Genomic DNA, 18,515 nt, shown 5'->3' with positions numbered 1-18,515 from the left:
TTAATGCGATCAAATTAGTGTTTACATCAAACGAGAAGACAGATAAGCATTTTTTATAGTTTGAGCGTTTGTGATTTTTTTAATGATGTTATCTCCAGCGGTTTCTCTCGCCAGTGAAAAATAAAACCCGGAGTGGATTTCAAATATGAGCGATTACAGAACGCCTCTGAGCTCTGAGTGGGTGATAAATCCCCTCCACTCATATTCTTAGTTCCATGCCGACGTTTAGTCTGTGGGTTGCTTGGTGACTAGGAAAGCGTGTAACTTTGGCCTAATAATGAACTTTTCATGGCGAAGAAGAAATACACGAACTAACTGGCCACTTCAGAGACGTAAGTTACTAAATATCAGTTTCTTGATTAAAGGATTGTTGCATAAAAGCTTTACCACCGTCACAAGTTATGTTGTGGCACTGAATATTTGTGAATACACCGTTCTCAAGTTTGGAGTCAGTAGATTTTTTCAATTAATACTTTTACTTAGCAAGGACGCATTAAATTGATCAGAAGTTACAGTAAAGACATTGAAATGCCTTTTTTTTTTTAAATGAATGTTCCTTTAAACTCTTTATTAAATAATTCTGAAATAATGGGTCACGGTTCCCACAAAAATATAAAATAAACTGTTTTCAACATTGAAAATAGTAAGAAATGTTTTTTGAGCACTAATCATTGCATTAGAATGTTTTCTGAGGTATCATATAACACTGAGCAGTGGAAGAGTGGCTTACATTTTTTTATCATTAAAAGAATATGTTGCAGTTTAAGGTAGGCCTATATTAAAATGCAAAACAGTTTCTTGAAATTGCAACGGTATTTCACAATATTTCTGTTTTTACTTTATTTTTGATCAAATAAGCGTAAAAGTAATGTGCATAAAAGACTAATAATTTTGAATAATAATTTTTGAAAGCTGCCACGTTAGCTGGAATGGCTTGTTTGGTTTGCTTTGATAAAATAGACTGCTTAATTCTGTTGCAATTCAGATAAGTGCAGATACTAGGCAGATAAATAACAGTGCTCAAGCTAACATACAAAAAAGCAGACACTGAGACAGTAAATGAGATTTATGTACAAATTATGCCATCAGGCTCCTGTAATCAGAGCATTCAGAATATTTAGGGATTTAAGAATTGAACTTAGCAATTGCACAGGGAGAAAAACATGAACATATGTTAGCTAAACTAGAGAAAAAAATCCTTTGTCTTTATATTGTCTGTCAACACAGTCTATAGCTTAACAACATTTGCAACAGTGACTTTCATTGTCTTTGTGTGCTCCCAGAATACCTCATGTGCATATCCATACACTGCATATCCCTAAACTGTTAACTCATCTAAATCCACTATCCACCTGCCACTTATCACTTCTGACATTTACTGAATTTCTGATGCGCTGGATTTGAGGACGCTTTTAACCTGGAATGACACAGGATTAGGCTATTTCCTGAACGGATATACAGTCAAAATCTTCTCTAATGCTGGAATAGACATCATTTCTGTGGCGTAATACATACGTGATCTGGTGTTATTTGCTCATACTTGACATTACGTTTTGTGTGTGTGGAGATTCAGCTGTATTTCCTATCATTAAATATTAACACGGTTACAGAGGGGCTTCTGCTGTAAATCAGTTTTACTGTCTTTTAGTTTATGTGACAGACATCGATATGTGAATATTTGGTGTTATCTACAGATCCTTTTGTTGACCCAACAGAAATGCTTGTGAAGATGTCTTCAGCTGTACATCACCAGAGTTTATAGTAAGAAGTACATGTTATGTTTGAAATTTAAGCCATATACTTCTAAAAAAAAAAAAAAAAAAAAACCAGCCTAAGTTTGTTTGCTGGTCTCAGGATGGTCTTGCTGGTTTAGGATGGTCTCACAGCCTGGACAAGCTGGTTTAACTGGTTGCCAGGCTTGGTTTAGCTGGTCAACCAGCTTGTTTTCCAGCTTGTTTTAAGCTGGGGTTTTTTTCTGCAGAAAAAGTAGCTGGAGTACTATTGAAAGTAATGTTTCCCAACACCGCATTGCTTTTTCTAACACCCTTTCCATTCTAAATTCAATGCATCTCTCTATGAACCACGTGTGTAAATGAATGGCTGTCAGCTGCGTAAAAGTGCTGGATATGGTGATCCAGACCAATGCCGTGGAGGTTGAGGAGGGGGATTAAGGGCATGGAACCCGTCCAGCTCACTCCATCTATCCCTCTTACAGTCGGGGCCCCTGTGCACACAACATATCCATCCACAGCACATTCAGTGTGTGCTTTCAGGTCAATGCGCGGAACGACATGCCAGCGATTATATTGCACTCTGCCCTTGTGCAACACTGCATTTGTTGATGTTTTTTTTCTTGTCTCTATCTTTTCCCCCTTTGGTTAATGCTTGCTATGCCATTGTGAGACCCTCTCAGTTTTTCACATGAGATTTGCCTGGAAGTCAGGATAGAGCAGTTGTTCTCCACAGGTTTTGCTTTTTTTGGTTAAAAATTATCCGAAATCAATTTTTGAACAAGTACATAACAAGAAAGTGTTCAAAACCTTAGCTTGATTCACAGTGGTAAGCTTAAAATAATGTTTTCTAATATGACTGGTAGGAATTCGTGGGAAATTCAAGCATGCTGCTGCATCATTACGTAAAAAAATAAAACATAAATAAGACACCCTCTACAATACTATATAACACATTAGAATACTCCACATGTTGTATACCCTTCTCGCACACACCAGCGCGGTGACTGACAGCCACACATCAAAACATTAGATTCATCTGCTGGGGCCATGCTGACGCACAAACCAAGTTAAAGGGGTCATATGACATTGCTAAAAAAGAACATTATTTTGTGTATTTGGTGTAATGAAATGTTTATGTGGTTTAAGTTTTAAAAAAACACATTATTTTCCACATTCTGTACATTATTGTTTCTCCTCTATGCCCCGCCTTTCTGAAACACGTCGATTTTTACAAAGCACATCGTTCTCAAAAGCGAGGTGTACGCTGATTGGCCAGCTATCCAGTGCATTGTGATTAGCCGAATACCTCAAGTGTGTGACGGATATGACGGACATTTGTTGCATCCAGTGGGGACATAATTACTGATTATAATGACTTATACTGTGTTTTTACGCGTTGCATTGCGTATCGCATCGCGTAAATGTAAAACCATGTCTGCATTTGTGATTGGAAAAACAACAAACAAGAAGCGCTACTCAGCACAGCTCTAAACTTGCATTTGAATCGTCAGTGGCAAATCTTACAGGCTGTGAGGTGAAACAGCCAGCATTGTAGACTATTCTCACAGGTTCAGGAAAGAGTCCTTCCGTAAAATGCGCTGCACACACACAAATATTTGGTTTGTACTGTTCTGGAACAGTCTTGTAAATACAGCTTAACCTCTGATTTCTAGTTGTGTCCTCCTTTGGAAGATCAAACAAAGTAGTTTCGCTTTCTCCACGAAACACAGCGTCTCCACGACATGGCGGCGGCGGCAACAACAATACTACAACGAGAATAAAAGATACGCCGCCTTTCTTTGCGTGAACATCTGGGTGGTGTTATGCAAATCTTCCCACATACTGGCGTAGAGATGTAGGGGCGTGTTAGAACGAGCCGTTTCAGGGGGGCGTGGATGAGTCTCAACTTTTATGAAGAATATCTCTTTGGATTTGAGACTTTAGTCTTTGCAAATATACAGATCTATTTATTCACCAAGAGCTTGTAACACTCCAAAGAGAAAGGAACATTTGAAATCACATCATATGACTCTTTAAGAAAATAATTATGCAAATAACTGCAGTTGCAGGTTTCAAACAGAGAAGGCGACAAAGGCAAAATTAACAGGCTGCAGCTTTAAAACATAAAAATTAAAAAAAAAAAAAAATTCAATTTCAAAAAATTCAAAATGGTTTTAAACTGTAATAATATCACACAATATTAAAATTTTTGCTGTTTTTTCAAGCAAATATATGCAGCCATCATAAGCCATGAACAGACTTCTTTCAAAAACATAAGAAAATTGCATTACTTTTAACCGTATTTCAGTTGCATAAGTCAAAATTAATTTTATTTTATTAATTGAATTTGGTTTATTTTCCTCCCCTTCCTAACCAACAATTTAAAAACAAAATTTTTTTTCTTGTATGTAAAGCTGAAATATAAAGAGAAGGGTGTCATTTAAAACACAGTAACAGGACTCCTGGGTTCAGCTCCCTGAAATTATCTGATAGACATATCAGTGCCCCCTGACTCCAGGTGAACCAGTTTTATTGTGGACATTTTATGGAGGTATATTTGAATCCATACCCTGTAAATCCTGTTTAAGATGTAGCAGGTGAATGTGTCAGTGTGAGGCAGACAGATTTCGCGATCTGTGTTTATAAATATATGTTTACCTGCTGTCTCCAAGGCAAAGCAAGGCTCTTGGCAAGAGCACTTCTGTAACCCCCCACAAACTCTAATTTATCAGTATGTGTGCGTATGCTTGTGCTCAAACCACACTGTTTTTTCACCTGCACAGTATCCATCAGGAACCTGAGACTGTCCCCCTCTAAACACCCCACACCCAGTATGTTTTCCATCATAACTCCTGCTGCCAACAACTCTGATAATAAAAAGCATATATAAATATATACATCCACCTGCTGTAAACATCATGCCTACTGTATCTTTACGTTGACTTTATATAAGCAGGTGCGTTGTCCCAACATATGGAACCCGGGCAGGCGTGTTGGTATCAGGGTGGGCGTCAGGCAGCTGGGGACCCCCGCAGGGTGCTGTAAATCAGGCGGATGTCACGCAGGAAGGGACACAGAACACTCACTCTCACGCATACCTCTTTCGGCCTCTGTCAGACAAGCCAGCTATGCAGATTTACCCGTGTCCCTCAGGCAGGCGGTCCAAGGCCCGCAGAAACAGCACAGGGGAGAAAAGGGGGAAGGGGCTCTTGCTATGGGAACTGGGGCAGATGCCTGGAGAGACACTGGGAGCTCTGCTTAGAGAAGCAACCGCATAAGCATAATGCATCGGCTTATTATTCTTAAAGGGATAGGTCACCTACATATGAACATTTGGTTTTCATTTAATTGTTTCATTACAGACCTGTATGACTGTCATTCTTCTGTGGAATACAATAGAAGAAATTTTGCAGTGCCCATTGACATTTGACAAAAAAATACATTTGAGAATTTTTTTTAAAACATCCTTTTTTTGTGTTCCACAAAAAAAGAACGTAATGTAAGATTGGAACATCATGAGCAAATGATTACAGAATGTATTTTTCATATGAAGATTCTGTCATTAACTCACTCTCATGTTGCACAATAAAATTATTATTATTATTATTATTATTATTATTATTAATCATTTTTTTTTAAATGTTGAAGAAATTTCATGTTGCTGATTTTCAAACAATGTAAGCAATGGTCAATGACCAGGGCCTGTCAAGCTTTTTCTTTTCTTTTCTTTTCTTTTCTTTTCTTTTCTTTTCTTTTCTTTTCTTTTCTTTTCTTTTCTTTTCTTTTCTTTTTTCTTTTCTTTTCTTTTCTCATTTCTTTTCTTTTTTCTTTCTTTTCTTTTCTTTTCTTTTCTTTATTTTCTTTTCTTAAGAACACACCAAGCTTGAGGCAAGTGTGATGCTGCCTCCTGAAATGTTATCTGCTGGTGATGCTGTTTGACAGTGTAACTTAAGAAAAATAAATTTGATTTAATATTTTGTAATATTTCGTCTTATTTTGGCACTGTTTTAATCAATTATTTCATTTAAAAAATAATAATTTATTTGAATATTTTTTTTTCAATTCCTGTCAAAAAATGTCATGCTCCAAAAGGAAAAAAGATCCAAAACAAAATCAGTACTATTTTCCAAGTCTTCTGAAGCCATATGATAGCTTTGAAAAACCAGCAAGTACAAATTTGGCATCACTGACATAAAATTTTGCAGGTTGGAATAATGTAGAAGAACAAATGACATTTTACAGAGTAGTTAATATGATTTAAATTTTGCTCTGTTCATCACACATTTCCAAATTATAGCTGCAAAACACTTGAAATATAGACCATGAGTTATATAGACAATTTTAATGATATGGTTCCTTTTTTTGGTATTTGACACTGTTTGCCCCCATTTATTTTCATTGTATGAAAAAGAGCAGCATCTTGGCTAGCTTCTCTTTTTGTGTTCCATTAAAGAATAAAATAATAAAATTGGCTATATTATATTATATTAATTATATTATATTATATTATATTATATTATATTATATTATATTATATGAATATGCATTTAGTTTAGTTTAGTTTAGTTTAGTTTAGTTTAGTTCATGGAGACATTCCCACAGTGCAGTTGAGTTTTTTCCTCTTGAAATTATGAATATGCAGCCAGCAACAGTCCAGCGCAATCTCTTCATCTTATCTAATCACGTCTCATCTTTTAGTCTCTCCGATGATGTGTTCGCTCGCTCAAGCAGTAACTGGGGGCGTCAGACGGACCAGCATGCACTGGCTGTATTTTGTCTCTGTGATAATATGAGTGTGACCATGAAACCTCACTCCGCTTACTCACCGCTCTGCATTTTAAAATCCTCCATTTGGGTGAGATGCACAAACAAAGTTATAAATCTCTCTCTATTTCTCTTTTGTCTATGTGTGTGTTCTCGGATTGTGGATGAATGTGAGAGGGACAAAAGGGAAAAGGAGAAGTCTGAGTTTCCTACTTGGCAGGGGGATTTCCTATGCATATATATGCAGGTGTGCTTTCGTGCATGTGAGCAGTGGATATGATCCGCTGCAGTGGCGTGTGGTGGACTTCTGAATATTACATTTTCATTTGATGTTTATACAGTTTCCTTTTAAAAGACAGGGCCTCATTTACGAAACAAACGTATGACAGAAAATTGGGCGTACGGTGGTTTCAACACAAAACTTGGAAGTTTACGCGAGACTAGGTGGCTACGATTAAATCTAATGTCTGGTCTTTTTGAGTTACCTGAACTTGAACGTGCAGCATAGTAAATATGGTGGAGAGTTGTAGAATGACAGCATTTTGTTCATTTTTATTTTCCTGACCATCAAACAAAGCTTATTAGTCAATCGTTAACAAGTAAGATTAGAATGTTTTTTTGTTTTGTTTTTTTTTTTATACAGGGCTTTACCTTTATATGCACGAATAGCAGCATAAACAAGACCATGAGGATTCAATCGCTGCATCATGCACCTGCAGCGCTTCTGTGAAAGGAGAAAAATCGAAATTAGGTCTATAGAAGGAATAAAATAAATAAGATCACACAATAGATATAATAGGCTATAATATAGGGGTGAATTAAGGGTGATTTTTTTTAAACAATTTTTTGAAGGGATAGTTTTTAAATTTCTGCATTGTGCAACACATGATACATTTCTGTAATACTAAAGATGTTAACTACCCATTTGAGGAGGAAACAATGTTATATTTTAATGAAAGGATGTGTGACGTACACTTTTCTGTAAACTGAGCCCAAAAAATGGTTTTTGGTAACATTTCGGTGATTGGGACAGCACATTTTTTCATTGATTTAGGGTAGTGTAAGAATATTTACTGAATTGCACAAGTTAGTTCATACTTTGATACAATTTTATATGCAATATTTCCTTTTCTGTTCATCATCATTAAGAGTCCATGTTTATTTCTGTTCAACTTTATTTCTCAGTTCATAAATCTATCCTCAATTCATACAATACAACACATGCAACTGAGGTAAAAGAAGGTTTGAAGTCCAAAAGTCATTGAAAACATTTAAAAATCAAATAGACAAGTAAAAAATGCTTCAGGTCCAAAAAAAATTAAAATAAAATAATAATAATGTTGAAAAAAATAAATAAAAATGTTGGGTGGCCCCATTACTAATTAACACATTTAACCTGCACAAACCTTTAACAGAAATATGAATAATAAATAAGTTGTTTATATATACTAGTATTTTAATATACATATAAATTACATAAATTAATGTAGCCTAATTGTTTGCAATTACAAGTTTAATGGGTGTTTTTGGAGTAAGATCAATTTCTCTTTCATGAGATTACTTCCTTTTTTGACCGGGTTTCGTTTCTCTGTCGTAAACTCTAGGGTCGGGGCTTCTAAACAATGGTGTTTTTAGGGGCGTGATATTCAAATGACGATTGTTTTCTGCCGCCACATTTATCAACGTGCGATCATTCGTACAATGAGATTGGTGGCATACAAATGTTTTCATGAATCACACGTGAACTCTGTCGTAAGTTGATTTGTGCGCACGGATCTTCACTCGTTTCTACGTTAGATTGATAAATGAGGCCCATACTGTATAAAACAGCGTTTACATCACACTCACAGATTGTTTTATTTCATTCAAAGATGTTTTTTTTTGTTGTTTTATTTTGTTTTGTTTTGTTTTGACGCTGCCTCCTGAAACTTTCTCTTCTGTTATTGCTATTGGACAGTATTACTTGAGAAAAATAAGTAATAAAAAATCAATTATGTTTTACATATTTTTTAAAATGATATTTTGTATTATTTATTTTGTTTTTGTACTGTTTTTGATTATTTAATTTTAATGTAGTTGCTATATTTATATTTTATTATTATTTAAATACATTTTCAGTGCCTGTCTATTATTGTGGTATTATCTATTTCTGGTAAATCCATTCTGTTAATAGCATGCAAAAACTGAACTGTGGTTGGTCACTTTACATTTTGGTCAGACAGTCTCTTCCTGTCTAAGTGGGTGGTTCTTGTCCAGTGTAAGCTGCAGTGTAGTTTAGAAACCTTGCTGTTTAGTCAAAGGTCTAGAGACTGGAGTGTGAGTAAGCACTATGAAATAATGTGTGTGTTCTGTGTGTCTGGCAGGTGTGTGTCTTATGGAGAGTAAAGTATGTGTTAGGGGAGACTACTGTCTTTCTCATCCATCATTGTCTTTGTCTGACGTATTCTATAAGTAAACAGGCTATTTATCAGACAGGTGAAACCCAATACACTCCTTTGCCTGTGTGTTTGCATGTGTATTGGACTGCTGGTAAAAGCAAGGTAGTCATCATGGATGAAAGCAATAAAGGAAGCGGAGGAATACAAATACAACAAAGCTGTTGTGTGGTTAATAGTTTTCTCCGCTTTTTTCTTTTTTATTGTTCTCCCACCTCTCCATGCTGAAGAAGATGAACAGGACTGTATGCCACAATAAAAGTCTGAAATGCCCAGAATTGGGATTGGCATGATTGTGAGGTTTATATATATGTGTGTGTGTGTATATATATATATATATGTGTGTGTGTGTGTGTGTGTGTATGTATGTATATGTGTATATATATATATATATATATATATATATATATATATATATACATGCATTAAAAAAATAAACATTATTCAAAGGGAAAACAAGTTCATTTTTCTTCCCGCATTGGAAAATTCCTGTTTTACACATTTTGATCTCACAAAAGATAAAATGTCTAAAACAGGATTTAATGTAATCTTGCCCTGTTTAAAAATCTGGCCCTGGTGAAAATCATGCTTTTTTGTTGTTGTTGCAAATTGCAAATTTTGTATTGCATCAGATAAGGGACTCTACTTTTTGAAAGACCCTCAATGGAGAAATAGGCTCTTTACTCACATAATGCTGTAGTTACAGCATCTACCAGCAGGGACTAACTGTAAAAGGCATCAAATACATATTGCAATTGTTTTTATTTTCTCTTTTGTGATGAGTATTGGAGTGAGATGGCTTCTTGAATGAGAGAAAAAAAAGAAAGGCCGTTACTTGACTGTTCATCGTGTCCATTGGATTGGTGGATCAGTGTTGTTTTCTAAGTCATTTGAGTGGCAGTTTGGTGGAGAGGAAGAATTATTGCCAGTGCACACGTCATGAGAGAAGAGCTGTTGTAGTCAGGACAATGGGAACTTCTTTTTTGTGATTAAAGATTATGAGAGCACATGAGAAATCATTTATAACAAACACTACAATGTTCCATAAAAATAAGAATTGTCAGTTTTGATTAAATGGCGGCTTTAAGGCTAACCAGCCAACCCTTGATCCACTGATACAGGGACAGGAGTGGGCAGGGCCAGGCTTCATTCTCACACCACTCAGAATTTTCTCACGGTCTCTTACACTTGTCGGTTGAATGATATCACGTATAAAATTCCGACAGCACTAAACTCTAAAATCGACATTTTGCGCTGCATGCCTCTCCTTGCATTGCATTGCAACAGCGTGTGTGTATGTGATTGTATATGTGAGCGCACATGTGTACGCTTCTGATGACAGACGATTTCCTCCCACTGGGTTTGGCTGACAAAATCCAGACGGAAGCTGATATTAATGGGAGGAGGCTGCAGCCTCTGCGGACTTTTCACAAGTGAATATTTGATCTCGCACACACTCCTTGTCCATGTAACTGTAACTCTGCATGCTGCCCAGGGGATGGTCAGGATTGCAGCTCCATCAACACACCTTGGCTCTGTGCTCCCTTCCTCTCCCTCTTCCCTGATCTGCAAAACTAAAAATACATTTATCGTAAACTTAGACTGGAAATCCACTCCCTACAGGAAGCCACAAACAATGCATATGACATAATGGAAGTGATAATTTTTTAGATATCCAGCTGCTTATTTTTGTGATTAGATGTAAAGGGATAGTTCATCCAAAAATAAAAATCTGTCATCATTTAATTAGTTCCAAACCCGTATAACTTTCTTGCTCTGTGGAACACTAAAGGACGTTTGTGTTGTTGGATTAACATGAATGACTGCTGTCACTTTAAGAGCTGCCCGGATCCAATATACTGCTACACATGTGAGGTTTTCTTTTTCTCAGCTTTTTGCTTTCACTTAAGACCTAAGTTACTATGTTTATGAGGAAATTTGCAAAGACAGGCAGTTTGACATGCAGTAAAAGTGTGTATATTTAACTGTTCAAGGCCTATAAAGTGGTAAAAATAACCATATAGCGAAATGAGTTGTCTTTCGCAGCTGATTGCATTTCAACCGTTTAAAAATCAGTTGTTTTTAAACTGCAATGCTTAAAAACATGTGAAAATTATACGTTTTCATGACCACATAGCACAGCAACATCACGTGAGCATGTAACCGCTATAGAGACGATAGTCCAAAATATCCACCTAACAAATGTCTACTGGTTAATCGTGTCTACCAGTATATCACCCACCCCTAAGCAATAGTGTAAAGAATAAAGCTGTATTTTAGTATATTTGCTATTGTTTGTTTTAAATGACATTTATGTGCAGCAGTGTCTTATCTGTGTTGATACATAAATGTTCACGTGCACACAATGTTGTTTTCTTAGACAAGTGAAAGTGAATTTGTTTGAGGGTTGGAGGGAAAAAAAGAAGTGTATGATGAGTACAAATCTGTTAGCACTTGTGACGAGGGATCTGTGTTTGTGTGTACATAAGCTTTTGCCTCTGGCATCGATATTGCCCATGCTAAGCTCATCTGGTGGTAGCTGATCTTTGTAACCACTTACACATGTTGGTACAGTGTAGTGGTACATGCCTGATGCTCCCCCTGCAGTGCCATGCTGATGCTCCGTGGGGGTAGAAGCATCTGCAACTGCAGTATCTCGCAAACTGGCCCAGATAAGCTTTCCCAGACATCTGCCTCTCCAAAGCAAGCAAGGCCTCTCCTGCCTGCCGCGCATTGCTGCCGATGCCCCACTTCACATCAGAGGAGAGCTTCAAAATCAAACTAGAAAAGGAAAGTTGGTCAAGAAAAACTTTGATGTTGGCTTGATAAAACCTTGTCTGAAAGTTAAAAAACTAGGGCTAAAACTATTAAAATTTTAATTGAATTAGTTACATGATATGCCAGTTAATTAATCGAATTAATTACAATTAATTGCATACATCAATATTGGCTGAGCCCCCAAATGAAGAAAATTACATTTATTTTGGTGGATGAGTTAAGCATTGAATAGACATTAAAAAGGGTGGTTTTTAATTTAATATTTTGTTGTTTTATTAGCGTATCGTGTAATATACTTACCCACAATTCACAGTAATCCATTCGGCAGTCAAGTTTGTCCGAGGTAGAATTGAGTGCCATTGATTTATTTTCTCTGTCTGTGATAATATTGTATGTTTATTTATTTATTAAAATTTTTGGACTGTGTATATAGAGGACTAGGACTGCCAATAAAAAAAAAAAAAAAAAATGACAGAAGTCAATTATGACCTTACAAAAGATGAATGAGTGACATCCCAAACAGCCAATCAGATCATTACTGAGAAGCCTTGTTGCCTTCTACCATTTTGTCCATCAAGTTTTGAAATCTTTCAGGCTTTATTGAACTTTAAGACATATAAAAACCTCCTTTTTTATCAAATTCCTTTAACTATGCTAAAAAGTTTTTGTCATGGCACATGTAATTTGAGTACTAGGTATCTTCAGTGACTGTTTAATAGGTAAAAAAGTCACTTTATCTAAAGTTACATTTTACAATATCACTTAAACAATTAACTTAGAATTATTCTTATATAGAATTAAGAATTATGCTCTAAATTTGTTTTGCTTGTCCAATATATTTTCCCAAAATAAAAGCTTCCTGTAAAAGAAAAAATGGAAACTGAAATGATTTATAAAAATGCATTTTAAATCTTGCATGAAACAGGCTGCAGGACTGTGCAGAGTTTGGTTCATGTAGCTTAAAATCTCTAGGTTGTTAGTGTAACAGTCAGAAATTTCATCTAGATAGACTGCTCTGTCAAGCCTATGTAATTAAGTTAAGAAAACCGAGTGGACAGATCACCTGTCACAACAACACAGACCAAATCCAGACTAGCAATCAGTTTTTGGATAAAAAATTACAGTGATGATCTGAGTCTGGTCATACTAAAGATTTCCACATTGCAGCCGAGGCTAATGAACCACAGTCATCTCGGGTTGTTTACAGTCTCTGTGTTTGTAAGCCATAAAAGGATTTGTATATTCTGTTTACTGTTCCACATGTTTATCTGTCTCGCTGTCTCTCTCCTGTGTATCCAGCTGTTGCTATCCCGTTCCACTCACCGCATTCTTCAGGACGGGGTGTGTGACGTGTGTTGTGTGTGTGTGTGTGTGTGTGTGTGATGGAGAAGAAAGATGGACCTGCAAGCCCCCTTATGAGAGACAGATGGCTGGTGGTGATGCACATGTAGAAATGAAAGAGAGAGAAATGTATGCAAACAGAGAACAAATACGTAGAACATCTGGACCGGACTAATGAGTAGGTGTTAAGAGAGTGTTGATTGAAAGTAATAGGCATCTCTTCAAAGCAATTTAACATTGACTTACAGATCTCTTTTTTTTATAAAAGACACTGATGGTTTTAATATAATTGAGCATACTAGCGGTATGAGGTGATCGTTTGGTGCAACAGTCGTCTTGTCTCAGAAGTCTGTCATTATTCGGAAGAGGTGTGGCCAGGATCAATGAGAAACCAAATAAATAACATACATTAAGAAATATATTCTTTCTCACACACACCTCCCTCAAAAAAAAACATAGAAAAAAAAAGAAAGCAAGTCATCTTCCACTTCAAAAAAAAAAATGCTTTTATCAGCATGAGTGTAACATGAGTGCTCCACCAAATTATGCCAGGCACACACACACAAGGACGGTCAAGGTTTGGCTGGTTAGCTTCAGACGTTAGGCTGTTGGTATTTGCCATATCTACATCAGCATGAGTGTATCAGGAGAACCTCGACACATACAGTACACGCACACACACACACACAGAATATAGTTTATATAGCACATGCTTTCACAGATGCACACAAATACACAGTCCATGTGAGTGTGACAGTGACACTGAGAGAGAGTATACTGTACAGAGAGAAAGACAGCGCATTGTCTGCATTGATTGTGTGTGTGCGCAGCCGACACTGAGCCAGTGAAGAATGTGGCAGCAGCATCAGCGTGGCAAGAAAAGCCTCCAGCCCTCGGCGGTCTGCTGTGCTCTCAGCTGACGGGGGGTTGGCCGTGTATGTGTGTGCGACTCTGTCTGCATGCTGAGTCAGTACAGAGAGTGTAAAGCCCTCAGCCATTCTACTCCATTTTCATTCTTTGGTGTCGGCAGACTCACTCTCGGGGCCATACAATCAATCAATATCAGCATGACAGATGAGTATGTGTGCATGGTTGTCACGTGGTGTGCAGATATGTGTGTATGTGCACCGTGACATGATTAGAGACCATTAAAGGGATAGTTCACCCAAAAATGTAAATTCTGTTATTGTTTGTTCACTCCAATGTTGTAGGTATTTAGCATGTCTTCCAAGCTGCTTTTTTGCCATGTTTTTAATTCTAGATATTGTTTTTGAAAAAAGTGATTGATCAATATACTCCAGTCAAAATGGAGTAATTATGGTTTTTTAATGTTGTTAAAAGAAGTTTCTTTTGCACACCAAAATTAATTGGAAAAAAAATACTGTAAACACAGAAATATTTTGACATTATAATTATTAGTATATTTTAAAATGTAATCTATTCCTGTGATGGCAAAGCTGAATTTTTAGCAGCCATTACTTCAGTCTTCAGTGTCACATGATCCTTTAAAATCATAATGTACTGATTTGGTGCATAAGAAACGTTTCTTATTATCACAGTTGCAGTTAGTTTTTCCTGGTTAATATTTTTATGTAAACTGTAATACACTGCAATTTTGCAAGTTTGAGGTAAGATTTAAATAAATAAATACTTTTATTCAGCAAGGATGCAGTAAATTGATCAAAAAAGACAGTAAAGACATAAAAGATTTATATTTCAAATAAATGTTGTTCTTTCAATTCATCAAAAAAGTGGAAATCATAAAAAAAGTGGAAATCATTAATATCAATTAAATATTAAGCAGTAAAAAATGTTTTCAACAACAACAATAAGAACAATTTATAATAATTGAGTACCAGTAACAATTTAGCAGGCAATCAGATTATTAAAGTAATTTCTGAAGAATCATGTGACAGTGGCTGCTGAAAAAAAATCAGCTTTTCATCACAGGAATAAATTAAGTTTTCGAGTATATTCAAATATAAAAGTTATTTTAAATTTGTAATAATATTTCACAATATTACTGTTTATAGTGATCAAATAAATGCAGCCTTTGTGAGCATAAGAGACTTCCGATGAAAACATTTTTAAAAAATCGTAATTATTCCAAACTGTTGATGGGTAGTGTATTGCATACAATTAGTCGTACTATGAGCTGTAGCGGGTCACAGGTTTGAATGTATCAGTCATAACGTGTGTGTGTGTGTGTGTGTGTGTGTGTGTGTGTGTGTGTGTGTGGTGAGCGAGGACTCTCCATCCTTTCATCTTACCGAATCACTCACAGCTCCATCAATCACTCCCTCTGACGTCTTCTCATCAACAAAGGGTCCAGCTTTGAATGATAAGATCTGTCCACACACACATAAGCCTCTATCACATGACACACACAAAGAACAAACGCGCTGCCACCATACACACATATACAAGCACAGACACACACCTACAAGCTCTTGATGGTGTGAGACTCTATGCTCTGCAGTTGTTATGATGCCTGCATTCTAATGTATGGGAGAAACCATCTCCCCCCAACCCCTTCATTAAACTCCCACTCAGCAGTGGCCATCACCATGAGCAGTTTCCATGGCAACATACCAGCAAACACTGATGGCAGACAAAAAAAGATCCCTCACGGGGCTTTGGCCATTTACTTTCTAAGAGGAACAGAGGAAGACTTTCTCTTTCTACTGTAATAGAGGTGTGACCAGAACTGGCATCTAAACTTTTTAACCTCCCCTTAGAAGAATTATACGAGACCATTTCTTTTTAAGGCCAAATAAAATCAATATGATGTATTATACAGTGGCCTCAAAGAGTATTTGGATGTTTGAGCCTCACTTAAACTATCTGAATGTCATTGCATTTGGAAGTGTCATCTGCAAAGAAATTATGCTAGACCGTTTCTCAGAACTTAGATACAGTATTTTTTTTTTTTTTTTAGATTTTTTAGAGTGTAGATTTGACAGTTCTCACAGCTATAATGTTTGACAACCAGAAAGTGGCCTTTGTATTATTGTGGAACAATATATATGTTGTTATATTTTAAATATATATTCAAATATATTTTAAGAAATGACTTTTACTCAGCAAGGATGCATTACATTTATCAAAAGACATTTTTACCAAAGATTTCTATTTCAAATAAATGAACTTTCGGTTTATCAACAATTGCTTTTTATATATATTAAAGTAGAAACAGTTGTTTTAAATGCTAATAATATTTTACAGTATTACTGTTTTTACTGTATTTTTTTTAGCTTTTATGAGCATAAGAGAAAGTCTTACCAACTTAAAACTTTTAAATGGTATATATGTGTTGTTTTATAATATATTCATTTACTCACCCTCATGTTGTTTCAAACCTGTATGACTTTCCTTCTTCTGTGAAACACCAGAGATTTATATTTTTTAAATGTCTCTTTTTCTGTACCACAATGAAAATCAGTGGGATTTGTTTTGACCTCATTGATATTCATTGCATAAGCAAAAACAGTTGAAGAATTGCTCAAAATATTTGCTTTTGTGTTTTGCAGAAGAGAGAAATGAGGTGAGTAAATGATGACAGAATTTTCATTTTTGGGTGAACAATCCCTTTAAATTGTCCTTTCTGAGGCCGTTGTATTATAGTGTGCAGTTACTTCAAGCTTGGTTTTATATGAGTAAATTTGATGGATTTATATCACAAAGAATCTGTTAACTGACTCTCAAGGAGCAAGTGAGACTAATGACATACTGTCTGCACAATTGCTTTAGTGCTGAGACTACACTTTGACGACATCTGTCCCACTAAGCTTGAGTTACAAGCCTCCGCAGTTAGATTTCAGTAAGAGCTCCACTCTTCAGTAAAACTAAACTCTGTGAGGTTGATTTGAGCCGTTGTCGCCCTTTAAACAAACAGCATCTCTGTCATCACCGTAATCTGCGTAACCTTCTCGTATATCACGGCTAGTTCTTTCATGATGAGAGAGTGTGAGGCCGTTCTTGATGGAAGGCTGGAGTGTCATATCTCTCACGCAAATAGTTTACCATGAACTCATGAGTCATTTCCTCTCTGCAGGTTGGACTCAGTTGGTGGATTCCTGAGATATCATAGGGTAAACTTCAAGCTTGCAGTTTGCCAGGCCGTGGATTTCAGACCTACATTAGTCAAAAATCATGAAGAACCAATGCAATAATGCTTCAGAAGTCTGCAGTCACATCTCAGACTTTGAAAATTTGCCTTTTTATTAGTCTGACAATGTTCCCAGACCATTCTTAGGAAACGGTGCCTAAAAGCTTCGGAAAATAAATACTTAAATTTTATGTATTAATTTTTTCTTTCCTCAGGCCCAGAGTACCTTGGTTGTAACCAACTCATTGAGGGGAAAATTTCCCCTCAGTATTCAGATTAGTGGTCAACCGATATAGTTTTTTAATGGCTGATACTTAATCTATTATCATCAAGTGTGTAGCTATAGCCTAAAATGCACAAATTTGTGGTTGTAGCCTTATAAAGTACCACTGTCACTACTAACCCTAAAGTATAAGTAAGAATTAAAATAGCATGCTAAAAGCAAATTTATTTATTTTTTTAACTAAATAAAATGCATTAAATTGGTTAGTATTGCAATGAAAAAACTAAATAATTTTTATTATAAAATATTTTTGACATTACACACTAAATGTATCATAGAAAAAAACTTTTAAATGTTTTACCTGTTAACTATAAAATAAATTTTGACTAATCCATGGGGTCTCAAAGGGCATCATTTCCTGAGAATAGTCCTCTCACTCTATACTTAAAATCATTTTTAACTATAAAAAAAATGACAAGAAAATAAAATTTGCACAACTAAAAGACAAATATAAAATGTCAAAACAGGGGGCATTGGAAATAATTGATACACTTAAAAAGATCAGCATTTCTCTCCAGAGAGTTACAAAACAGGATTCTGCAACAATGTGTATCAAAATATTACTCACATTAAGTTCTTATGTTTCAAATAAATGGTAAATTTTGCAAAGGTCTGAAAATGAATGTGGGTGTAATGGTCATATTTCATATTTGTTGAACTTTATACATGATTGTACAATCTAAGGTTAAGAACATGCCAGTGGTTGCACATTGTAAACAATAGAAACTCTGTCTGTGTGGGCTTTAAATGCCCTTTTTTGTCTCTAGGTTTTTTTATTATTATTATTTCTGAACACAGCAGTCAGTTGTCTCAGTTTTAGTCTTGTTTTTGGTATTGGGTAATAGGGTTTATTGCGACAACTGCTGCTGGTTTCAGTCACTCCGTCTCGTCTTTTTTGAAACCATACGGCCTTCCCTAGGGTTCAGCTCTCCCATCGCTTATAAACACTGGCCCCCATCCCCTCCACAGCAAGCATGTGGAACATGTCATACAGCTTTTTTAATAGGAGTACGTTAAGCTGTCAGTCACTCGCTCCCAAGGGGGTGTAACCAAGATCCCCCCCTCACCACCTG

At 36.0% G+C, this 18,515-nt stretch overlaps 1 long non-coding RNA gene across 9 annotated transcripts in view; it reads left to right on the top strand.

Annotated features, from left to right (window-relative positions):
- The first annotated feature begins 205 nt into the window (after positions 1–205).
- LOC109053254 overlaps positions 206–18,515 on the top strand; it is a 30,981-nt gene continuing 12,671 nt past the window's right edge. For 5 of the 9 annotated variants that reach the window (XR_006156154.1, XR_006156152.1, XR_006156148.1 and 2 more), the window contains exon 1: positions 235–332. This is a non-coding gene — a long non-coding RNA (uncharacterized LOC109053254). Of the gene's footprint in view, positions 333–18,515 lie in introns of all 9 variants that reach the window. The other 4 variants (XR_006156149.1, XR_006156146.1, XR_006156153.1 and 1 more) reach the window with 1 other exon arrangement.

The sequence above is a fragment of the Cyprinus carpio genome, chromosome B12 (genome assembly GCF_018340385.1).
Source record: "Cyprinus carpio isolate SPL01 chromosome B12, ASM1834038v1, whole genome shotgun sequence".
Lineage (NCBI taxonomy): Eukaryota > Metazoa > Chordata > Actinopteri > Cypriniformes > Cyprinidae > Cyprinus > Cyprinus carpio.
This window is presented reverse-complemented; position numbering and strand designations above follow the sequence as displayed.